At 45.3% G+C, this 23,296-nt stretch overlaps 1 protein-coding gene across 1 annotated transcript in view; it reads left to right on the top strand.

The window, feature by feature from the left end:
- Positions 1-13,652, top strand: part of UPF1 (UPF1 RNA helicase and ATPase) — a 135,306-nt gene extending 121,654 nt beyond the window's left edge. Inside the window, exon 24 of the mRNA XM_073546521.1 lies at positions 11,671-13,652. The gene's annotated coding sequence lies outside the window, so the exon portion shown is untranslated. The remainder of the gene's footprint in view (positions 1-11,670) is intronic.
- Positions 13,653-23,296: the final 9,644 nt, after the last annotated feature.

Below are 23,296 nucleotides of genomic sequence, written 5' to 3'. Positions count from 1 at the left end.
GTGTCTGAATTGGCGGCCCTTTCTTGTCGCCCCCCTTTCTTAGTGCTCCATCAGGATAAGGTGGTCCTGTGGCCCCGCCTTCCTTCCTGCCTATGGTGGTGTCCACTTTCCACCTAATTGAGGACATTGTTCTCCCGTCCTTTTGTCCGGGTCCAGTCCACCCGCTCGAGCGCTCCTTGAACAAGCTAGACCTGGTCAGGGCGATGAAGGCCTACCTGGCTAGGACTGCTCCCTTGCGGAAGACAAACTCACTTTTCTTCATTCCAGATGGTGCCCGGAAAGGTCAGCCGGCCTCCAAGGCTACTATTGCTCGCTGGATCAGATCGGCAATTTTGGAAGCCTACCGGGTCAAGCATCGAGTGCCCCCTCCTGGAATTAGAGCTCACTCTACCTGGGCAGTGGGGGCCTCCTGGGCGGTGCGCCACAGAGCCTCCGCGCTGCAGCTTTGCAAAGCTGCAACCTGGTCTTCGATCCACACGTTTTGCCAAATTTTACAAGGTCCACACCTATGCTTCGGCGGACGCCAGCCTAGGCAGAAGGATCTTGCAGGCGGCGGTGATGAGTTCTCAGACCTAATGGAAGTTTGCTTCTCCCTCCCCAGGGACTGCTTTGGGACGTCCCATGGTTTCTGTGTCCCCCAATGAAGTGATAGAGAAAACAGAATTTTTGGGTTGCTTACCGTAAAATCTGTTTCTAGGAGCCTTCATTGGGGGACACAGCACCCTACCATGTTCTGCAACTCCTGTTCTTATGTTTGTTGATTACGGTTGAGTTGTCCTGTTTTCATTCTGTTTTGTTACTTCTCCTACTGCTTTCTCACCAACTGAGGAAATTAGTGCCGGTCGGTGGGGTGTATACTGCGGAGGAGGAGCTAACCTTTTTCTGTACATAGTGTCAGCCTCCTAGTGGCAGCAGCATACACCCATGGTTTCTGTGTCCCCCAATGAAGGCTCCGAGAAAGAGATTTTATGGTAAGCAACCCAAAAATCCTGTTTTATATTCCTCCCGCGGTGTATGTAAATCTCCTCTGTCCGGTCTGATGGGCGGGGCTTATTGTTCCTCTCTCCCCCTCTCCAGGTTTATTTGGTGTGATTCTTGCGCTCACGTAGGCGCTTTCAAATGTCCTCCCGCGTGTGTGCAGTATGCTTTGCCCAACTGTGGACAAAGCATAAAATCATTATTGCGCATGCGCCGGCATACGCGATTACGCTCTATGGCCCGGATGTATCGCAATACTTCGGCCATAGAACGTAATGCCGTATGCCGAATAATGATTTTATGCTTTGCCCACAGTTGGGCTAACCAGGAGTACTGGTATAATGCATAGTTGACACTGAATCCAATCATATTTTTACTTGGTGTGCGAAAAAAAGTGGGGACAGATACCCTTTAAAATAGTTTTATGTTTTTTAAGTCAAGAACTCCTGTCACGTAACCTATATTTTCTGATGGTAAAAATTATTTTGAGGTTGTCTGAAACATAACTGAATTTGAGATTTATTGTAAAAGACTAAGCAGTTTTCTAATGTACTTAAAGGAAAAAATACCCACCCGTCTGACTCTACCTTCCTGTTTGTGGTTTTTTCTTTCTCCCCTCACATCTAATGTGTAGATTTTTATTTATTTTTTTAAACGCAGGAATAGTAGAGCAGGAGGGGACACAAGTATGCTGCTGACACTATGCAAGAAAAGTTAGCTCCTCCTCTGCAGATAAGCCCCAAAAGGCAGTGGCCGCAGCTCATAGCTGAAAAAGGAGGTGACAGATTCCCTTTAATACAGCACATTGTCCCTATGAAAGTCTGCCCTCCAGCTGCGCTTCATTAGTTGGCTCTTTGACGTGGGTCTAGTCTGACAATTGAGATTTACCATTCAAGGTGATGGTTTACCTTATGTGAGATGAATTACTCTTTAAAATGGGGATCTGAGTTGAGCTTCAAAGCGCCTCATGGTGGCCTCATAGCGCCTCATGGTGGCCTCATAGCGCCTCATGGCGGTGCTTTCATGGCGGCGCTTTCATAGCGCCTCGTAGTGCCTTAATGTTGCCGCATGGCACCTCGTAGGACCTTATGGCGCCTCTGTTCCTCATTGTAAAGGTACCAGTTGCATAACTGGATAGGGCCTGACAGCACCAAGTTCAGCAACTGTTCACTGTGCAAGGCAAGGTTACCAAATTCAGGGGTAGTGTTCGTACAGCCAATGGGTGTTTGGTACAAACAAGTGCAGTTTTTATGTTTCTTCTACAAGTTGCACAGAGGTCATAATTATAAAATTTCTGGCCTTCTCGAAGCACAGACTATGCAGGACAGACCCAGCTACTCATACACAGCTGAGCTAACCCCAGCTTGGGCAAACAAATGACATTTATCCAGAGCAACCAGTGGTACTCATGGTTCTCTGCATAAGGCCCTGTGCAGATTCTGCTCAAGTCGAGTCTCTGGCCTGTCTCGCTGTTTAGCTCCAAGCCACATGCAGTCTGCTCTGCTTTCCAGCAGTCTAAGGTGAACACCTGGCCTGCTCATGTGCAGAGCTCCCTAGGTGCCTTAATCAAAACCTGTTCAGCTATGATTTAACACAGTCCTACCTGGGTTTGCTACAACCTGAAGAGGCTGTACTGTACATATTCCTGAGTTAGGTAGTTTAGAATTGAGTCTATAAGACCAGCTATTAAACCTTTGGTTCCAGATGGCTTTATAGTAGTCTAGGAGGTAAAGGATGTACGATTATGTCTCAGTGCAAGTGAAACGCCAAATTTCCGGAGCATAGTTCTCAGCATAAAAAGGAGTAATGTCAATTGGCCTTGAAGGCTTTAGGCTATGTGCACACGGTGCGGATTTTGCTGCGGGTTTTTCCGCGCGGAAACGCAGGTAAAACCGCAGGTAAAGTGACCTGCGGTTTGGTCTGCGGTTTTGCCCTGCGGTTTCACACTTCTACTATGGTAAAGGTATGAAACCGCTGCGGAATCCGCACAAACAATTGACATGCTGCGGTTTGTAAACCGCAGCAAAACTGCGCAGAAAAATCCGCACCGTCAGCACAGCGTTTTTGAAACCCCATAGGGTTTCATTGTACTGTACATGGTCAGCGGAACTGCTGCGTTTCCGCAGGGCCAAAACCGTTGCGGAAACGCAGCAGAATCAGCAACGTGTGCACATAGCCTTAGGGAGATTATAGTAGTTATGACAACTCACTTATCGAAGAAGGAAGCATTGGTGATGCCTTAACTTGATTTCTGGATCATGGGCAGACTTGTTGAGTGTTGTGGAGATTGGTTGACAGAGTTGGGGATAACCTCAAAAGTTGTCTACTAAAAAAAAAAATATATATATATATATATATATATATATATATATATATATATATATATATATATATATATGGAAAAAGCCGCACAAAAAACAAACAAATGCGGGTGCAAGCTTTCCAGGCATATACCCAAACTCAAATACAGTCCTCCAGATGAAAGCAGCACACCAAAAAAGTTCCAGTCAAAGTGCTATTTATTAGCCCATCTGGCTAGTTGCCCATACAGCGACGTTTCGGTCCTGGCAATTGTGGACCTTTTCCAAGTGCAATAGTGCAAAGTGAATGCTATTTAAAGCTCACCAATTACATAGGTATTTTACAAACCATTAGATATATATAATACAGAATGTAATGTCACCAATCATAAATAACCATTACAAAGTGCATTTATAGTGCAATAGTGCATACATTACTAAAAACATGTTCTTTGTATAAAATCCATTAATGTCCAGTAATTGTTAATCAGCGGCAGCTGTATTAATATATAGATGAACATGACTCACCCCATGGAAAACATTACAATCGCGCCACAGAGTGCAGGACCGGAAGGCGCTGGTCTTCATTCAGCATAAGATGTGCATGAGTTTGCGCTATAGGTTTTCCCTCACTAAAGATGGCGCCGGCACCAATAGTGTGCTAGTTCGCATGAGTGGTACTGAACTAGTGTTTACATGCAGGACTTCCGGACAGATCCTCGGAGATATTTGTATTGTCCCCTTATATACACTTATACATGGTTATTAGATCGCCCCTCAGTCGTCTTTTTTCCAGACTAAATAATCCTAATTTTGCTAATCTCTCTGGGTATTGTAGTTTCCCCATCCCATTTATAAATTTTGTTGCCCTCCTTTGTACTCGCTCTTTCACACACAGTTCACACAATACTGTCATGTTGATCTCACACACATTCCCACAATATAGTTCTCATATAATACCGTCCATCATATAGTTCTTACATTATTCCACCATACAGATCTTTTTTATTTATTTATTTTTTTTTTTTTATATAGCGCTAACATATTCCGCAGTTTGCACACATTTTCATCACTGTCCCTGTTGGGGCTCACAATCTAAATTCCCTATCAGTATGTCTTTGGAGTGTGGGAGGAAACCGGAGTGCCCGGAGGAAACCCACGCAAACACGGGGAGAACATACAAACTCCTTGCAGATGTTGTCCTTGGTGGGATTCGAACCCAGGACTCCAGCACTGCAAGGCTGCAGCGCTAACCACTGAGCCACCGTGTTGCTCACATAATACACGGCTCAGCAGACAGTATCACACAGAGGATTAGATACACAGCTCAGTATCACACGAGTCAGGAATGTACACTAGAATATGGGCTTTATAAGTCACTGTCCTCAGACAGGCATAAAAGCCGAGGGAAGATGCCAGCTTACCGGAGATCACTGGGACTGTGTGTGAGTGGGGAGGCGGAGACAGAGCAGGAGAAGGACACAGCAGCTTGTGAGGAGCAGAGGATGTTTGCTCAGGATGCACAGTGCGGAGCCTGGAGTAGCAGGACACAGGAGCACAAAGGTAAATCACCTGCACTCACTACTCTCCTACTCCAGTGATCGCTTCTCTCCTTTGCTGTCCACCTTCTCGTCATCTGCAGCCGGTCCTCACCACAAAGGACCTGTTATGCCAGAAGTGAACAGTACAGCTTCTGACTGCTGGCATAACAGGTCCTGTGATAGAGGTTAAGTGGAGCTCAGCGGATAGCAATGGGCTATAATAAAATGGCACCCAACCACCCCTACTGCAGTGAATTGTGCAGCCCACAGGGGCGTGCCAAGTCACTGCTAATGCGGCTGCAATGTTAGAGTGTCGGTATACGACCCGTCTCCTATGCCCAGGGCAGCCATATTTGCAGACTGTAATGGGTGTGTGCACACTAGGGTGACCGCAAAAAATCGATGTTGGAATTTTGTCCGTCTGGACCCCACAAAACGATTCCCCTTTCCAGATATTGAGATAGCCAAAATTTGAACTTGATCAAACGACGTTAACCCGTGCCGCTCGTCGCTCAAAGTTTGAAAAAATCCAAATTGAGGTATTTTAAGATTTAGGTATTTTGCATAGTCTGTTAGACTATAAAGAATGTGACAACAACATTGCAGAAATAGCCCTGACCAAATTTTCGAACCGTTTGTGGTATTTGAATGCAGAGTTGGTGGGATTATCGTTTTTTGATCCCACCATTACAGACAATGAAAATGTTAATTGCTAATAAATTGCTCAGTAGCACAGATGAACCATCAGAGCGGCACGGGTTAACGTCGTTTGATCGAGCTCAAATTTTGGCTCTCTCAATATCTGGAAAGGGGAATCATTTTGTGGGGTCCAGACGAACAAGATTCTGACATTTTTTCCCCCCCCATATGAGATCCGGTCACCCTAGTGCACATGCTGCGTATTCTGCTGCGGATTTTTCGGCACAGATTTTGCAAAATCCGCAGGTCAAAAGACCTGCGGTTCATTCGTGGATTAGCCTGCGGTTTGACACCCCTGCAATGGAGCAGGTGTGAAACCACTGCAGATTCCGCACAAAAGTGACATGCTGCGGTTTCGAAACCGCAGAAAAATCCGCACTGCGGTTTTTGTTTTCCATAGAATATAAAGGTACTGTACACTGCAGCAAAACCTGCTGCGGATCCGCAGGGCCAAAACCGCTGCGGATCTGCAGCATTGTATCATTTCAGGGGTCTAGAAAGCGTCAAAGGGGATCTTAGCAAGATGGTTCTCAGAGGCTATTAAACTACCGTATATACTCAAGTATAAGCCGGCCTGAGTATAAGCCGAGGCCCCTAATTTTGCACAAAAACTGGGAAAACTTATTGACTCGAGTATAAGCCGAGAAATGCAGCAGCTACTGGTAAATTTCAAAAATAAAAATATATTCTAATAAAAGTAAAATGGTGGCCCCATAAGATGCTCCATATTAACATATGCCCCATATAATGCTGCACAAAGGTTAATGGTGGCCCCATAACATGCTCCATATTAATATATGCCCCATTTTATGCTGCACAAAGGTTAATGGTGGCCCCATAAGATGCTCCATATTAAAATATGGACCATATAATGCTGCACAAAGGTTAATGGTGGCCCCATATTCTGCGATTTAAAAAAAACAAAAAAACCTACTCACCACTCATCGCTGACCGCTGCTCCTCTGCAGTGACTGTTCAGGCAGAGGACGCGCACTAATCCGGTCATCGCATCCTCTGACCTGAACGTCACAGCCAGAGGACCCGGAGGAGACTGAGCGCAGCAGTGGAACGGGGACAGGTGAATATGGCATGGCTCACCATCCCCCAGTCCTACTCCCCCCTCCTGGCGTCTGCATATCAGGCTCTGCTGCATCTCAGTCCCGGCATCTGAATCTCCCTTCCTATCTTCCTGTGCTGGTCACATTGTACCACTCATTAAAGTCATGAATATGCTCTCCACCCCTTTGGGAGTGGAGACACGTCCATATTCATGACTTTAAAGAGCGGTACCATGTGACAGCACAGTAAGAAGACAGATGCAGACGGGGACTGAGATGTAGCAGAGCCTGATATGCAGACGCCAGGAGGGTGAGTGTGATGTCTCCTGTACCTGCTCCCCTGCCGGCTTTCTGGCGTATGACTCGTGTATAAGCCGAGAGGGTCTTTTTCAGCCCAAAAAAGGGGCTGAAAAACTCTGCTTATACACGGTAGCACGGTATACTCTGCATATACGGTAGCTTATGTGAGTGTAGGTACGGCTGTTCCAGAATGTCTGAGAAGCCACTACAAAGGAGCAATGGCTGCATCCTGGGCGGAGAAGGCTAATGTCTCCATCTACCAGATCTGTATGGTGGCCATGTGGTCCTCTTCCATCTACCTTTTATAAGCACTATAGACTAAATCTATCTGCCTTCCCTGATCTCATGTTTGGGAGAAGTTTTCTATATGCTGTGGTCCCTCCCTAATATTTGATTAATTCTTTGAAATTTTCTCAATGATGCTGTCATGGGTCACAGGAAAACATGTTTATCACTTACCGGTAATGTATTTTTTCGGAACTCTTGACTGCACTCTATTCCCTCCCTTTACTAAAATGATCACCTTCTGGTTGGTGGGTGCTTTTTTCTTATGAGCTTTTTTTTTTGTTGTTGGTGAAAGTTAAAAATAGTTAGAGATATATGTATATATACAAGTGTCTACACTAACCTGGGAATTCCTAGCATGCGCTGTAAACCAACTGATGCGGAGAAAGGTACCGCCCTTTTTATCTTGAAGGTTTCCTGTCCTTGAAGGGTGAATCCCCTCATTGGTGCTTTCACGAGTTCCGAAGAAACATATTACCTGTAAGTAATATAAGCGCTTCTTCCCTATGCCCACCCCCTCCCTCCGTTCTTTGCGTGGCATCCTTTTGCTCACTCTTTTGATTTTAAAAGATCCATTAACTGCGTGACCTGGCCAGCCGTCCTAACATCTGCGAGGCTCGAACATGCCCTCTTCTCTCTTCCTCCTATCGGTGATGTAAGCTCATAGCCTTGAGTCACGGCCTTCCTGACCCACCTCTTCCTCCCTCGCTCTGTCAGGAAGCCGGTATCAGCGACATTTTCCTGTTGCTGCAGTGCTCTGATCTTCATCGCCCAGGATCTCCCATTTGCATTACTCCGGAACAGAACGATGCTTCCACAGCTCCCGGCTTTAGTCAGCGTCCAACGGCAGCTGTTCCCCTGCAAACCAGCCTTTTCTCTCAGTGCCTCCCTGCACAACGCTTTCCTGGGATTTCCAGATTACCTTTCTTCCTGGACTGGGTAGGCTCTGTCCAGACTACTTTTTTTTTTCTTGCTAGGTGCCCTCATCAGCAGTATTACCCAGGCCTTCACGTATCCTAGATCTGGGGAGTCTTTCTCCAGATCCCCACTATCATTCACTACACCTGTGCCATTTGAAAAAGAAAGTAGCTCACAGGTCAGGCTGTGGCCTTTTGCCAATCCTGTACTCCTTCTACCTTGCTGGAATCACAGTAACCCCCCTGCCACCCAGAAGGGGTCAGTCCCCAACCCCCTCAGAGTGGGCCGTGGTTATCTCCCAGTCTGTGTCGGACTTTACCAGGGTTTCTCACTCCCTGGTCCAGGTCCTTGAACGTCCACCCAACCTGCCCGCTGCCACCAATGCCCCGATCGCTCCTCAGGACCATTCGCAGGCACCCTGTCACCACTCACAAAGGCAGATCAAGAGTTAGATGTAAGAAGCAGACATATTCAAGCTCCTCGTCGAGCACTCCAGTCCATCCACAAGGTTACACTTGATATCCCGTGCCTCCTCCCAGGAGGTGGCCCTGGGGTCCGACTCTTAATTTGATTCAAATTCCGAGCACACCAAACCCTTAATGTTAAGGAAGGTGAGGGTTCTCCTCAGGATCACTCCGTCTCCTTTAAGAGAGTGAAACTCCCTTCACGGGCATTTTCCAATCATGAGGCATTTGTAGGGATATTCGTGAAACACTGGGAACATCCAGAGAAACGGTTCTCGGGTAGAAAACAGATGGATATCCTATATCCCTTTCACGCTGAGCTTGTCACTAAGTTGTCAGTCACCGACTGTTGATCCGCTTGTCTCACGACTGTCAGGGTGACTTTTGACACTTTCCATCCACAGGGAACTCTTCCCAGCAGGATCATACACCTGCCCAGTGGGAGAGACGTAAGCCATCATTTAAGCAAGCCCCTTATTGTCATCCTTTAATGTCCTTTGTGTCCCTATTCAATAGATTTTCCTCAGCATGACAGGTCATCCCCATCTGGGACTCCTCCAAGGGTGGGCGTCCGTAGTCTTCTCTTCTGGGACGCATGGCTGTCGGTAGACAACGCCTGGGTCAGATAAATAGTGACTTCCAGCTACAAAATAGAGTTCTCATCTTCCCCCCTCGGAACCGGTTCTTCATTTCTCACCTGCCAAGATGCCACAAGCTCCGGGTCCTAGGTTTCTTTCAAGCCATTTCCTCTCACCAAGCAGAAGTCAGTGTCCTTGTTCCTTCACAAGAACGTTTTTCCTGGTTGTATTCCAATGTTTTAGTTGTCCCAAAGAGGACGGCTCCCTCCATCCTATCCTGGACCTCAAGCGTCTGAACTGGCGCGCGTGTCTGAGCTATCTCCGAATGGAGTCCTTCCGCTCGGTAATCGCTTCGATGGAACCCAAGGAGTTTCTCTACTTGGACGTTCAGGACACGTATCTCCACATCCCAATTTGTGGAACCAGGTTTACTGCATCACACAACGCAGTGCTGCTGGAACCTTTGGGAAGTTATCTTCAAATCAAATTCTTGATAATCAGGGCAATATGCTTCTCCCAGATATATCCAGGATCCTAGTCTGTAAAGAAAATCGTGTAACAGCAATCTCGGCAGTTCACATTCCTGGAGTAGAAAACGTCTGCCGACTTTCTAAGTCTCCAGGTTCTCTCTTCAGGCGAATGATCACTCAACCCCGAATTGCTTGACCAAATCTTTTAGAAGTGGGGCACCTCCGACGTAGATATGATGGTGTCTTGGATGAACGCCAAGGTACCCCACTTTGTAGCCAGGTCCAGCGACCCTCTGGCGATCGGTGAAGATGCCCGGGTCCTGTCTTGTTCTTTCGCCTTCCATATCTCTTCCCGCCCCTCCCTTTTTAATCCCAAGAGTCATCAAGATATCAAGTCCGAGGGAGTACTTGTAATTCTGGTGGCTCCAGACTGTCCTAGACAGACCTGGTGCACAGAGCTAGTAAACGTGCTCGCACGCAACCCCTGGACACTTCTCGACCTCTGTTCACAGGGTCCCTCTTCCACTAGAATTCTCATTCACTGCGTAAATTGGCGTGGCAGTTGAGGCAGCCGTTCTGAAGGAAGCTGGATTTTCACCTCAGGTCCTACAAACCATGATCAGTGCGAGAAAGCCCTCCTCTTCTCGCATTTATCCTAGAACCTGGAGGGCCTCTTTCAGCTGGTGTGAAGACAATTAGTTCTCCATGTCCTCCTTCTCACACCCAGCCATCCTGGCTTTTCTAGAAGGATCTGGCTTCTCAGCCCCAGGTCAAGACCTTACACAAGGATGTTGCTTATCAGCCTCCGGTAGATCCGTGAGACCTTAACTTGGTCCTATGTGCCATTCAGCATTCTCCATTCAAGCCCATCCAGGACCTTACAACTTCTCTCCTGGATGGTTGCTATCTTGGTGGCTATCGCATCTTAGACGAGTTTTGGAACTGGCCCCTCTTTCCTGTTCGTTTCTCGTTATCCATCAAGGACAAGGTCGTTCTCAGACTGGTTCCTTCCGAAGGTTTCATTTTTTCACATCAATGAATATTTTATTTACCTTCCATTTTACATTTCCACAGTTTGTCCCTTGGAAAGGTCTCTCCACAAGCTGGATCTGGTCAGAGCTCTTCACTTCTACCCATCTAGGACAGCTCCTTCTCGGTGCTCTGACTTTGTCAATCCTGAAAGTCGTCGTAAGAGTCTTTCAGCCTCCAAATCTACCATCGTTTGCTGGATTCGTTCAGCTATCTTGGAGGCACATCTTGGAGACAGACCCCACCCCCTCCGGGGGGTTAGGGCTCACTCCACCTGAGCAGTGGGGGCTTCCTGGGCCATTGGTCACCAGGCCTCTGCATCTCAATTTTGCAAGGCAGCTACCTAGTCTTCCCTTCACACTTTTTTGTGAGGTTTTACCGAATTCCTACTTGTGCTTAGGCGGATGCCAGCCCGGGAAGAAAGGTTTTGCAAACGGTGGTTGTTCATTGTCCGACCTGAGTTTTCGAGAGTTATATTATTCCCTCCCTTGAGACTGCTTTAGGACATCCCATGGATACCTGTGTCCCCCAATGAAGCGATAAAGAAAGATGAATATTTGGTACTCAGTCAAATCTTTCTTGGAGACTTCATTGGGGGACACAGCAGCCTCCCTGTTTTGTGCCTATGTTGGGCCTATGTGCCTTTGTTTAATCCTGGTTTGTTGTTTTGGCATCTCCCACTGCTTTTTCACTAACTCACAAGCTTTGTGTCTGTTGGGTGTATTCTGCTGAGGAGCTAATGTTTTTTGCCTACTGTCAGCCTCCTAGTGACAGCAGCATGCACCCACGGTTACCAGTGTTCCCCATTGAAGGCTCCAAGAGATTTTACAGTGAGTACCAAAAAGTAATTACGGCAGATAAATGGTTAGTTATATTACATAGAGAATAATAGTAATAAATTTTATAAATTCAGTTATGTTTCAGACAACACCATTAAATTTATAGAATTATACATTTTCTTTATAGTTTATAGATTTCTCTTGGCAAATAACTGTCACATATATAATTTCAATCAGTAAAGAATGTGGTTTTTTGTTTTTTTGTTTTCAGGTTGAAGACGAGCTAAGCCTGCGTGGAACTTAGTTCATCCACATTTTATTCTGAGTAATAAAAAATAAACGGATACCTGTTTTCCACTGCTAAAACTGAAGCACCACTGTGAGAGCAACAGGAGAGAGAGGAACGTGAGAGGGATAATATAAAAAAAAAATCGAGAGGGCGAAAGCGAGCGAGACCACTGCAAGCACACAGAGGCGAGGAGAACGATAGGAGACGTGGCTATACATCCGAGAAGCCACACGCACCTTAACAGGATAGGTAGTAAATGGGAGTAACCATTGCCATTAAGTTACCGCTATAAAAATTACAACATGCTAGACCTGTCTAGCCTGCACTGTAACTTGGGCATGGGCTGGCAGAACAGCTTTTGTTTTCCAGCTGGATATGTACTCCTTTGGCACTAATTTATCAAAGCTGGAGGAAAACATTTCCTTATCTCAGAGTTGTGTCTTTTAATACAGATTCTGTGGAGTCTGTTCATATTCTAGTTCCTTCAACAAGAACCACAGTATTAATGAGAATTGAAGGTCAACTTTGAGATGCAGGTTTGATTTTCAAACTGGCGTTAAGAAACAGAAGGTCTCCACCATGTGCCCCTCTACCTACAGGTTCGGTACTAGTTGGTTTTAAAACTTTCTAGAGCAACAAAGTGCTGGATGTATTTTCTTTTCTTTTTTTTTTTTATTCTGCTGGTTGCGGTGGACCGGAGTACTGCAAGACATGGTTGATGCCGTGGCAAGATAGAAACACCGCCACACAGGGACTTTCAGATGCAGCACATGACTTAATGACTAGCCTCTCTTTCCTAAAGCAGTGTAGCAGAGCAATGGAGTATACAAACTCCCTTAAGGAGAGGGGTTTTTTCAGTGTTTTCTGTATGCTTTGATTGGCTACTGTCTGGACTTTACTCCACAAAACAAATCTTTGTTAGGCAAATCGTACGCTTGAAAAATGGACAGATTTTTTTTCTGCCCTTCGGCACCAAGTTGTCAGGGAGAGACAAGCTAGCCTGCTATTGTGATTTTTTTTTTTTTTTCCCTCCCAGATATGGATCTAGTAGTGGAAACTGGGGATTATATAGGTTTGAAAGTCAAGTTTTCTTCATAGATTCTGAAACTGATTGAAAAGCGAACAGGTATGCAGGCGGAGTGGAAGGTGGCCTACAGTCGGTGTATGACTGGAAGAGCATTCAGTGAATTTCATCAAACCGAATGGACTTTGCCTTAGACAAGGGCAGCACAAGTGATTCAATTTGTTCTGCTTGAGGATCCACTGAGCTCTATTTAACATGCAAGAATTAACACACATTTACCTTGTATTAATCCATAATACCACTGGTTTTATGGTAATGACGTTAGTACAGTCTTAAGAAATAAAATACATGGTATAAATGGCTAACAGTCCCATCCCTTACTATTCTTCACAAAGGCCATGAGCTTTACTTGGGCAGATGTGCGAAACAGTGTATTTTCTATCCTCTTTAATTAGCAGTGGCTTGGTTTGCATATATGCACTGTGCCATTGATTTACAGGTAGCATAACTGCAGAAGTGTAGCTTTAGCCTTGTTCTATGTACTTAGCAATTTCTACACAACGTCGGCCACCTTCCTTGTTGCAAGAAAAGGAGTTTTATCTATCAAAGCTGCCGAAGGGCTCTTTTCCTTTTAATTTTTTTTCTCCCTTACCCTGCACTGCTTTCTTAGTAGCTGAATTAAATAGAAATTTTGAGTTTCCTCTTCAGTAACATCGATATTTATTGTGCAAAGATGAATGAGTAGCCTGATCTTCTCATTTCTATTTTGCAGACTAAAAAGCATCTGCTGGCTTTCTTTGTTTTCTTGTAGAAATTAAGTTTTTAATACCCAGGAATGCTTGTGCTAGCACAGTGTATTTTCGTTATTTTTCCTCTCCCATTAATTTGTTTTAATCATATTTGTCATTAATAAAATGATTAATAAAAAGCCTTTGCATAAGTTCATATGTAATGTGTACAATGTGTATATCTGAGTGTGCAGAATGTCACATGCTGCTCCAAACACTATTCGGTCTGGGCTGTGTTTCACTATAATTGTAGGTTCTGAATAGTGGTGAACCTTGTAGACATAACTCTTGCACTTGGATTCCCCATGTGCAGGGACTTTAACCAGCTCTTTACCAGTTTGACCTTGTCAGGATCGCTGGTGCCTCGCTACATGATCGCTGGTGACCTGTCAAACAGGCAGACTCACCAGCGATCAGGACCAGCGAGGACGCTGGTATCCAAGGTAAATATCGGGTAACTAAGCGAGCGCATCGCTTAGGTAACTGCGTGCTCGCGCAGGGAGCTGGTATCTAAGGTACACAGCGGGTAACTAAGCGCACGTGTCAGTTACCCGCTGTGTACCTTGGTTACCAGCTCCCTGCGCGAGCACGCAGGTATCTAAGGTACACAACAGGTAACTAAGTGATGGCGCGCGCTTAGTTACCTGATTTTTACCTTAGATACCAGCTCCTAGCGTCTGCTTACAGCGCTGGGAGCTCACTGATCGTTGCTCTCCCGCTGCCACACGCAGCGATACATGCTGGCCAGCGAGAGACTAACTATCAAAAAACGGCCCAGGACATTCGTGAACGATCAGCGAAACCCGGCGGGGGGCAGTTGCTGATGTGTGTCACACACAGCGATATCGCTGATGCGTCACAAAATTTGTGCTCTCGCTGTGTGTGACGGGGCCTTAACTCTGCAATACACAACCCATATTCATACTTTTTAAATCTCATTTTTTCTTTTGTTTTCATCCCATAACCAAAATTATTGAGCCTTAAGGCAAAATGAGTGCGCGCATTCAGTAAAAATCAAGTATGTAGTTCTCTGGTAGAGTTTTCATGCTGAAAGTCTCCACACATATGATGCGCTTCTATGACTGGTGCTGAACCCCATATGATATTCAATGAAGTCATTGTAAAATTTGAGAGATGGGAGTCATCTGAGTCTAGAAACTCAATATTTTTCGAAGATGTCATTCTGAAATTACCTCCGTCAAGCAAGCACGCCAGTTGTGTAGCATTGTACCTGTCTTTGCATTATATTACCACAGTATAATTTGGGCACATTCAGGTAAACTTCTATGATCTCGAGATGGCATAGCCAGTGCTGCTTCATATCCTTTTTGTTCTTGGTCCTAAAGTCTTAAGAATTTTAGATAAGTGTATATGTTTAGCCAATCCATCTTGGTCTCTGTTCACATGTCCTTTTGACATTCATTTGTCAAGGATCCAGTATTTTTAAAAAAAAAAAAAACCTGGATAATATTCTAAACTGGTGTGACAGTCGCAGAGATCTCGATCAGGCTTATGCAGGCCAGCGCAAACTTTAACAGGATGTGCATCCAAACCTTGCATCGGGGCTCATTAGTCTAGTTACGCCTCTGGTTATAAACGAGGCAAAAAAAATAGCTGCAAAAATAAAAATCTAAGTTGGTGATTCAGTAAGAATGGCATAGCTCACGATGGCCCGAGATGAGAATAGATGGTTCCCTATCCATCATCCAGTGTATAATCAAACTCTGCCTCTGCCACCTCCTGGCAACCAACGACGTCTGTGGCTGCAGAAGTGTCAGCCCGAACTCGGGCATGGAGTCCCAGGATGGATAAAGCAGCACGAGACGAGTGCTGGTGAACTGTGAGTTATTGTAAGTTGTGCTTGTTGGACCTAATGAAAATGCGAGACTGTTCTGCTTCCCTGGTCCTGTTCTGCATTTAGTATTAATGAAGCGGCTCACTGGGTTACACTGACCTGATTAATTAGGAGGCATGCACTGCTTAGTGAATCAGACACGACATGTCACTCTACTAGTAATGTCTGCCAGCCACTAACTGGTGTACATTTCTGGAATAAGTTACGAGTAAATAAGAATTGGCGTGTGTATGCTAAAAGCGCCAAATTTTTTGCAAAACTGACAAGTTGCACAAAAATATTGCAACATTTTAAGATTTCTGGCGTCAACACCCAAATGAATTGGCTCCATGTAAGATGATATGGATCAACGACTGCAGTATTAACCCCTTAATGACCGGAGCTTTTTAAAAAAAATTTCATTTTTCGCTCCCCTTCTTTCCAGAGCCATAACTTTTATGTTTCCATCAATATGGCCATGTGAGGGCTTATTTTTTGCGGGATGAGTTGTACTTTTGAACGATACCATTGGTTTAACCATGTAGTGCAGGGTTCCCCAACTCCAGTCCTCAAGGCCCACCAACAGGTCGTTTTCAGGATTTCCTTAGTATTGCCCACGTGATAATTGCATCACCTGTACAATACAAGGGAAATCCTGAAAACATGACCTGTTGGTGGGCCTTGAGGACTGGAGTTGGGGAACCCTGATGTAGTGTACTCGAAAACGGCAAAAAAATTCCAAGTGCGGTGAAATTGCAAAAAAAAAAGTGCAATCCCACAGAACAGAGCAGGGCTGAAGCTCTGCTACGTGTAGCACAAGTAATTGGAGGATCGCAGCTGCTAGTCTCTCATGGAGTCTACTGAAGCTAGTAAAAGGTTTAAAAAAAAAAAAAGTTTTTAAAAATAAAATTGAAGTTTAAATCACCCCCATTCAAAATAATCAATAAAATACACATTTATTGCCTCAATCAGAATCACCGAATCTATCAATACCTAAAAACAACCCAATCAGTAAATGGTGTAATCAGAAGAAAAAACTCCAGTTTTTTTTTTTTTTGGTTGCTGCAACATTGAATTAAAATGCAATAACGGGTGATCAAAGCATTGTATCTACACCACAATGTTATCAATAAAAACACTTGCTCTGTGCGCAGAAATTAGCCCTCACCCAGCCCCACATCCCAAAAAATAAGGATGCTGTTGGTCTCATAAACAAACTTTGGATATTTTACATTAAAAAAAAAAAAAAACGTATCCGTTTGATTTCTACAAAACTCGAAATGACGTGGAGAATCATAATAGCAAGTCAGTTTTAGCATTTGGTGTACATGGTAAAAAAAAAAAAAAAAAGTTTATTTGCTTTTTTTTTTTTTGCACTTGGAATTTTTTTTTACCGGTTTCCAGAACACTAAATAGTAAAATCAATGGTGTCGTTCAAAGGTACAACTTGTACCACAAAAAACAAGCCCTCACATGGCCATATTGATGGAAAAATAAAAAAAAGTTATGGTTCTGGAAAGAAGGGGGGCAAGAAACACGCAAAAAAACAGAAAATGGTCCAGGGCTGAAGTGGTAAATTGGTAGTGCGGAGAAATGCAATAAATCTTGCCTTGTTTTGCACCAAGACTTGTGCCTACTACTGAGTGAGAATCCCTACAATTAGTGTGTTGAATGTGGAGCACAGTTGCAAAGAAGCGCAAGGTAATTACAGTGTAAGGCGGTGTTCACACTTTGCATTTTTGCAGTGTATTTTTTTTATACCAAATGTAAGCTGTGTTTAAGCTACTTGCCAAAAGCAGGTTTTGCTTAGTTTAAGCTTCGTTGTTTGCTTAGTAATTGCTACGTTTTTGCACTACCCAATGCTTTCAATGGGTACTGCAGAAAAAACATTGAAACAAGTGACATGCTGCATTTTGCAAAAAGCAAGCTCTTATGACAGAACAGGTAAAAAAAAAAAGTGTGCATGAGATTTGAGATCTCATCGACTTTGCTGGTACTATGCAACGCAGCTGAAAGTTTGCATTAAAAAAGCTTAAAAGAATGAAATGTGAATATAGCCTACTGTTTAAATGTCTTGGGTAAAGGCAACTACAGCATTGCAAAAACTGTTTTTAAGCCATTGGGCTGGGTACAGCAACAGTTTCAGCAGCAGATGGCTCTCCTGACACTTTTTGTCAGTGAAAGTGAAGGTACCCTTGTGAGGAGAGCACTTTGGGAGGCTTTGAAGAATATGACTCTGGAAGACAGGCTTTCCTGATTGTCTTTGAGATGTATGACAGGGAGAAGCTGCCTCCAGAACAATGGGCAGAGGTACTAGCTCCTTACCTTACTGAGGAACCTCAGAAAGCATACTACAAACTTAACCTGCAGGATACCAAGGAGTATAGCAAGCTGAAGAAAGAGATAATGCTACGTGTGGCTATATCTGGCAGTCCGGACACAGCCGGTGCACCTCTGGCACTGCCAAATGGACAAGCCTCCTCCTGGTAAGGACCACACTTCAACATGCGTTAGTCCCTGGGAAAGGGAGGGGGTAAGGTGCATAAATGGAAATGCCAAGAACTATCCCATGTCCCAGGTTGACATACACACAGACTGTGGTACTGTGTGTTCCACAAAGTGGGAGTGGTCAAGTACTAATTGCATGCTATTGTTATCGGTTGACAATTTCCTATGTTGTATGACTTACGGGCTAAAGCTGTAGCACAGCTAAAGCATTTGCTAATATATGGGTGTACTCCGTTGAACCACCATAAAGAAAACCCAAGGCCTTTTTTTTTTTTTTTTTTTTAAAAAGAAAAAACAAAACTTTTTTTTATACAATAGAGTACCGTAAATATGTAGACAAATATAGCTAACAGCAGCTAGAACAAGGTAGGTTTTGAAAAAACGATATATAGATAATCTCAGAAAAAGAGGGGAATATCAAATATAAGCCATCTTGAATACCAATAGAAACAATATTTTTATTTGACAAAAGTATATAAAAGTAGTCCTATTGCAATAGAGGGCTACAAAGATTACCTAAATTAATAGTATATTACAAAAAACAAAACCAACCTATCACCACCCAACCACAAACACAAAAAAACAGCTAAATAGCCAGGAAAGTTTGTCTTTGAGGAAAAAAAGCACCTGCTCCTAAATTGAAGCAGTATGAACCATAGTATAGCTCACTAAACTTGGTGAAAACATTCTCAGAAAATGCCCATAAAAAATGACCCTCAATAAGAGGTATTCTTCGCCAGCTAGTCATCCCGTAGACTGGGCCATATAAAGTACTAGATGACCAAGAATTCCACTACCTGGATGTAATATGCCTAGTCTAGAAACTTTCCCTCAAGCAATAAAGAAAATGGGCTCTTATAGTGAAATGCATATAAGCTTGATGTACAAACATGCTCTGACTACTCAGTAAATGTCTGAACATGCTTAGTAAATTATAGCCCCTATCAAATACAGGAATCTTATATCAGTTTTGGTCTTTGGGCATGTATTTTTTTGTGGTCTTGGGATTGACTGTACCAGAGAAGACCATAATAGTTTACTTATCTGAATTCAGTCCCAATTGCATCGTCCCTACGCATTTCACCCCCTCCCAGTGTCAGGGCTCATCAGGGGACCACAATTAAGGAGTAATCCATAATGGCATGGCTGAATGTGGGTTGAATGTTTTTTTTTTTTGTTGTTGTCTTGGGATTGGCTAGATAAGTTCCTTAGGGGGTCTAGCTTCCAAAATGGTGTCACTTGTGGGGGGTTTCCACTGTTTAGGCACATCAGGGGTTCTGCAAACGTAACATGGCATCCAATCTCAATTCTAGCCAATTCTGCGTTGAAAAAGTCAAACTGCTCTTTCCCTTCCGAGCTCTACCGTACACCCAAACGGGTTTACCCCCCAAATATGGGGTATCGGGATACTCAGGACAAATTGCACAACGACTTTTGGGGTCCAATTCCTCTTGCTACCCTTGGTAAAATAAAAAAAAGGGGCAAAAAGATCATTTTTGTGGAAAAAAATTTTTATTTATTTTTACGGCTCTACGTTATAAACTTCTGTGAAGCACTTGGGGGTTCAAAGTGCTCACCACACATCTAGATAAGTTCCTTGGGGGGGTGAAGTTTCCAAAATGGGGTCACTTGTGGGGAGTTTCTACTGTTTAGGCACATCAGGGGCTCTGCAAACCTAACATGACGCCCGCAGCCCATTCCATCAAGTCGACATTTCAAAACGTCAGTACTTCCCTTCCTAGCTCTGACGTGTGCCCAAACAGTGATTCCCCCCACATATGGGGTACCAGCGTACTCAGGACAAACTGGATGATAATTTTTAGGGTCCAATTTTTCCTGTTACCCTTGTGAAAATAAAAAATTGCGGGCTAAAAAAATCATTTTTTGAGGGAAAAAAAAGATTTTATTTTCACAGCTCTGCGTTATAAACTTGTGAAGCCCTTGGGTTCAAAGTGCTCACCACACATCTAGATAAGTTCCTTGGGGGGTCATTTCCAAAATGGGGTCACTTGTGGGGGGTACTCCAATGTTTAGGCACACAGGGACTCTCCAAATGCAACATGGTGGCCGCTAACGATTGAAGCTAATTTTCCAATCAAAAAGTCAAATGGCTCTCCTTCCCTTCTGGACTTTGCCGTGCGCCCAAACAGTGGTTTATGACCACATATGAGGTATCGGTGTACTCAGGAGAAATTGCCCAACAAACTTTAGGATCCAGTTTATCCTGTTGCCCATGTGAAAATGAAAAAAATTGATGCTAAAAAAAAAATTTTGTTGGAAAAATTAAAATGTCCATTTTTTCCTTCCATGTTGCTTTAGTTCCTGTGAAGCACCTGAAGGGTTAATAATCTTCTTGAGGGGAGTAGTTTTTAGAATGGTGTCACTTTTGGGTATTTTCTGCCATATAGACCCCTCAAAGTGACTTCAAATGTGAGGTGGTCCCTAAAAAGGAGATTTTTGTGTACTCACCGTAAAATCTCTTTCTCTTAGCCTTTAATTGGGGGACACAGAACCGTGGGTGTTATGCTGCTGTCCACTAGGAGGTGACGCTATGCATAATCTGAAAAAGATTAACTTTGGCTCCTCCTCTGCAGTATACACCCCTGGACGGCGTCGGCCTTCTCCAGTTTTGTGCCAAAGCATAAGGAGGAACGTAACCAAATAACATAACCATGCCTGTAAGAAGGCTACTATGTACGAGCTCAAAGAACAATATGAGAACTCAACAGTAAACAACGGCCCGTAAGGGCAACAGGGTGGGAGCTGTGTCCTCCAATTAAAGGCTAAGAGAAAGAGATTTTACGGTGAGTACACAAAAATCTCCTTTACTCTGTCGCCTAATTGGGGGACACAGAACCGTGGGACGTCCCAAAGCAGTCCCTGGGTGGGAAGCAGTGGACGAATATTGTGTTGACAGTTCCCTAGACTTGGGGTACTGCCGCCTGCAGAACCAGTCTACCTAGGCTCGCATCTGCTGAGGACTGGGTATGAACACTGTAGTGTTTCGTAAACGTGTGTAGGCTAGTCCAAGTGGCCGCCTTACACACTTATTGTGCCGAAGCCTGATGCCGAATGGCCCAGGAGGCCCCTACTGCCCGTGTAGAGTGTGCCGTGATACCGGCCGGAAGAGGGGAACTGTTAAGTCGGTAGGCCTCATGTATGGTGGACTTGATCCACCTGGCAAGGGTAGCCTTGGAAGCCGGCAACCCCTTGCGACTACCTTCCGGAAGAATGAAGAGGGAATCAGATTTTCGGAAAGGTGCAGTCCTGGACACGTAAATCCGAAATGCTCTGACGAGGTCAAGCGTATGCAGAGCCTTCTCCACTCTATGAACCGGAACCGGGCAAAGGGAAGGCAGTGAAATCTCCTCATTGAGGTGAAAGTTGGACACAACCTTCGGAAGGAAGGATGGTACCGTGCGGAGAACCACCTTGTCCTGGTGAAAGGAAAGGCTGTCTGCAGGAAAGTGCTGACAATTCCGACACTCTGCGTAACGAGGTGATCGCCACTAGAAAAACCACTTTCTGAGACAGAATGGAGAGTGGAACTCCCCTAAGAGGTTCGAAGGGTGAAGCTTGCAATGCTGTCAGGACCAGATTGAGGTCCCACGTATCCAGCGGACGTTTGTAGGGAGGAACCAATCGGGAAACTCCCTGGATGAAAGTCCTTACTTGCGGTTTAATAGCAATGCGCTTTTGAAAAAGGACTGAAAGCGCCGACACCTGACTCTTAAGCGAACTTAAGGATAGCTTGGCATCTAGGCCCGATTGAAGAAAACCTAGTACCTTCGGGAGGGAATAAGGGAGTGGGACTTGTCCATGAGATTCGCACCAAGAAAAGAAAGCTCTCCATGTGCGATAATAGAGCTTGGCGGAGGCAGGCTTCCTTGCCCTGATCATAGTTGCAATGACTGCCGGTGAAAAACCTGCCTGGGTTAGAATCCAGGTTTCAAGGGCCATGCCGTCAAATTGAGAGCCCCTGAATTCTGGTGGAAGAACGGACCTTGAGACAGAAGGTCGTGACGGTCGGGTAGACGCCAGGGGGCATCTGCTGTAAGTTGGACGATGTCAGCGTACCATGTACGTCTGGGCCAGTCTGGCGTGATGAGGATGGTTGGAACTCCCTCTTGCTTGATCTTCCTCACGACCCTGGCAATTAGGGGGAGGGGTGGAAAAATGTACAGGAGTCGGAACTGGGACCAGTCCTGGACCAGGGCATCCGCTCCGAGCGACCGCGGGTCGTGTGTCCTGGCCATGAAATTGGGGACCTTGGTATTGAGATGGGATGCCATTAGGTCCACCTCCGGGGTTCCCCAGCGTTGACAGATCTGGTAAAAAATCTTGGGATGGAGAGACCACTCCCCCGAGTCCATTCCTTGCCTGCTGAGGAAGTCGGCTTCCCAGTTTTCTACACCCGGAATGTGTACCGCAGAAAGTACCGACCTCATGTCTTCCGCCCAGCGGAGGATATGAGCCACTTCTCTCATCGCCTGGGCGCTGCGGGTCCTGCCTTGGTGGTTCACGTATGCCACAGCCGTGGCATTGTCCGACTGTATCCGTATGTGCGAGGCTGCAAGCAAGTGATGAAAGGCTCTCAGTGCCAAGAGGATGGCCCTGATTTCCAGAACATTGATGGGCAATGTCACTTCCCTCGGTGACCACTTGCCCTGTGCCCTGTGATGTAGGTGCACCGCCCCCCAGCCTGTCAGGCTTGCATCGGTAGTCAGGATCTTCCATTGTCCTGAGAGGAATGGCTTCCCTCGTGTAAGCGAGGTTGGTTTGAGCCACCAATGCAGGGACCTCCTGGTTGATGACGTCAAAATGAACTCCCTGTCGAGGGAGAAGGGGTTCCTGTCCCAAGACCTGAGTATGGCTAGTTGAAGGACCCTGAGGTGAAACTGGGCAAATGGCACTGCCTCTATTGCTGCTGCCATCCGGCCTAGGACTCTCATAGCAAACCGGAGAGATCGAGGAGGACTGTGAAGGAGTGTGCGAACTCCCAGACGGATGGCCAGTGTCTTGTCCTTGGGAAGGAGTACCAGGCCCCTGGCGGTGTCGAATACCATTCCCAGGAATGTTAGAGTCCGAGTTGGGACAGTCGACGATTTCTGTAGGTTGACTAGCCATCCCAGGCGACTCAGAGTGTCTAGTGTGATTGAGACACTGACCTCGCAGTCCTTGAAAGTGGGAGACTTGATGAGGTCGTCCAGGTACGGGACGACTAGAATGCCTCTTGAGTGCAGGACGTCTATGGTGGCCGCCATGACTTTGAACATTCTTGGAGCCGTGGCAAGTCCGAACGGAAGGGCGACAAACTGGTAGTGATTTTGGTTGACCGCGAACCTGAGAAACCTTTGGTGGGTGGGAGCAATTGGTATGTGGAGGTACGCATCCTGCATGTCTATGGAGGCGAGGTATTCTCCCTGGTCCATGGATGCAATGATGGACCGGAGG

The sequence above is a fragment of the Dendrobates tinctorius genome, unplaced genomic scaffold (assembly GCF_039654945.1).
Source record: "Dendrobates tinctorius isolate UK_male_01 unplaced genomic scaffold, ASM3965494v1 ptg000011l, whole genome shotgun sequence".
Classification (NCBI taxonomy): domain Eukaryota; kingdom Metazoa; phylum Chordata; class Amphibia; order Anura; family Dendrobatidae; genus Dendrobates; species Dendrobates tinctorius.
The sequence above is the reverse complement of the archived record's forward strand: the minus strand, read 5'-3'. Positions and strand labels throughout refer to the sequence as shown.